Raw genomic sequence first — 2,716 nt, forward strand, 5'->3', positions numbered from 1 at the left:
TTTGGTAAATAATTTCACTTTGGTTCGACGTAAGAGGAAAAGCAAAAAGTGGAAATAAAAAAAATTAACAAAATTCTATTTTTGTGTGCAATTTAGAAATCAATCGGCTCAGAAATAAATAACTTCAACTTGTAGTAAATCACATAGTAAGTATACATAGTATTTGTTGTATCTGTGAAAATCTTCACAGGTAAATTTGAGAAGACTTTAAAGAGAGTGGCAACCTCGAGCCGGCGCCTACCTCTGTTTAAAGGGTGGGTTTTGTTTACACTGTGCCGCCACTTGTTTGTGGTTGACTTGTATCAGGGTCTGTATTTGTTGCACTCGCCACAATTTAGGCCTTTCCTTCCTAAGCATTTAGCACACGTGCCTACTCCGACCATATATCCCCACTTTTACACGTATGAAATGGCGGAAAGATAGGTGCGTGACTGGGATTCCGTTTCGTTATATGGATATGTTTTACCGATCGAAGTGTGGAGGTTCTATGGTGTAATGGTTAGCACTTTGGACTCTGAATCCAGCGATCCGAGTTCAAGTCTCGGTAGAACCTAAGATATTTTTTATTGGTATAATTATTATTTTTAAAATTTTATTTTGTTTCTTTTCCCCCAACATACTCATTTTTAGTAATAGATGGGTGTATAAATATACACTGTACTTAAAATATGTCTTTTAATCCCGTAAACTGATTTGTGATTAACATAGTAAAACCCAATCTAACGAGTACCTCGGTTCTACGACCATCCCATTATAAAGACCAATATGTTACCGTCCGGAATATTTGTTATTTATATTTATTTAATAGTGAAAATACTCCACTATTCATGGGAGGATCTAGGATGTTGTAAAAGAGGGAGGGGGTCACAAAATTCTAAAAACGGCAACTTAAATTTGTCGAAGGCAAATAAGCCGAGCTTAAAAAGAGAGCAGGATCTGTATAGGGATCCGGGGACATGTTCCCCAGAAATAAAGTTACAGTTTGTTTTGTTTAACGACATCACTAGAGCACATTGATTTATTAATCATCGTCTGTTGGATGTCAAACATTTTGGTACGGCAAAGGGGGAATCTCACTTCTTTTTTTTCTTCTTTTTTTTACTCCAGAAAATAGCATGCACATCTCAGGGTTTAATCTCCCAATATCTGTGTAGTCCTTAACCATATGTCCGACACCATATAACCGTAATTAAAATGTGATGAGTGCGTCGTTAAATAAAACATTTCTTTCTTTCCTTCTAATGACTAAGTGTCAGAAATACCAAATGTTTGACAACCAATAGCCGATGATTAATTAATCAATGTGCTCTAGTGGTGTCGTTCAACAAAAACCTTTTTTTAGTCACCTGAGTGTTGTAGCTGAGAAAGAGAGGAGTTGTTAATGGAAGGAAGAAAATGTTTTATTTAACGACACTCAACACATTTTATTTACGGCTATATGGTGTCAGATATCTTCATGGGCTACTCTTTTCGATTAGCAGCAAGGGATCTTTTATATGCACGATCCCATAGACAGGATAACACATACCACGGCCTTTGATGTACCAGTCGTGGTGCACTGGCTGGAGCGAGAAATAGCGCAATGGGCCGACTGACGGGGATCGATCCCAAACCGACCGCGCACCAAGCGAGCGCTGTACCACTGGGCTACGCCCCTCCCCTCATTTTAATGGACACATGCATGATGCCTATCTGATCAATGTATTTCTGCTGCCATTAGCTAAAGATTCCTGACGAAGCGAGTTCCAGGACATTATAGTTTTAATATTATCGAGTTATTTAATTACATAAACAATGTTACATTATAATGACGTCGATTAATTAGAAGGTGTTTTAACCAAAACATTTTTTTTTTTTAATCACAATTAAATATAACTAAATATGACATTACATCTGTGATTGAGCATCCTCAATTCTTGTACATTTTCAATTTGTTGTTACAAAGTTTCTTCCATTTTTAATAGTAAATACGATATGTATATATATATATATATATATATATATATATATATATATATATATATATACATACATACATACATACATACATACATACATACATACATACGTGTTTCATGCACGTAATCGGGATCGACCGCGTAGATTGTAGGCCCCATGCATATGGTTGAGTTAAAAGAGCTTCCTTTTATGGAAGCTTCGATAGCTCAGAGCGTATCGTGGTTAGTCTTGCAATTTGCGGGCGAATCGGTGCCACAGGTTCGAGTCCCAGCAACGGCATGGGACAATTTGTGAGGCCAGAAAGGATTTAATTATCCCCTGTGCCAGTGCGTTAATATCTATGTATGTAATAGTCAACCTCGACATACATACAATATATAGATATTCATACATCAATACATACTAGCCAGTGCCAGGTCTGCCCACTGTTTCATGCACGTAATCGGGATCGACCGCGTAGATTGTAGGCCCCATGCATATGGTTGAGTTAAAAGAGCTTCCTTTTATGGAAGCTTCGATAGCTCAGAGCGTATCGTGGTTAGTCTTGCAATTTGCGGGCGAATCGGTGCCACAGGTTCGAGTCCCAGCAACGGCATGGGACAATTTGTGAGGCCAGAAAGGATTTAATTATCCCCTGTGCCAGTGCGTTAATATCTATGTATGTAATAGTCAACCCTCGACATACATACAAATATAGATATTCATACATCAATACATACATACATACATACTATACATACATACATACATAATACAT

General features: G+C 37.5%; 1 non-coding gene across 1 annotated transcript; it reads left to right on the plus strand.

Annotated features, from left to right (window-relative positions):
- The first annotated feature begins 481 nt into the window (after positions 1–481).
- Trnaq-cug lies at positions 482–553 on the plus strand. Its single transcript has one exon. It is a non-coding gene; the product is annotated as a tRNA-Gln (tRNA).
- Positions 554–2,716: the final 2,163 nt, after the last annotated feature.

The sequence above is a fragment of the Gigantopelta aegis genome, chromosome 1, assembly GCF_016097555.1.
Source record: "Gigantopelta aegis isolate Gae_Host chromosome 1, Gae_host_genome, whole genome shotgun sequence".
Classification (NCBI taxonomy): domain Eukaryota; kingdom Metazoa; phylum Mollusca; class Gastropoda; order Neomphalida; family Peltospiridae; genus Gigantopelta; species Gigantopelta aegis.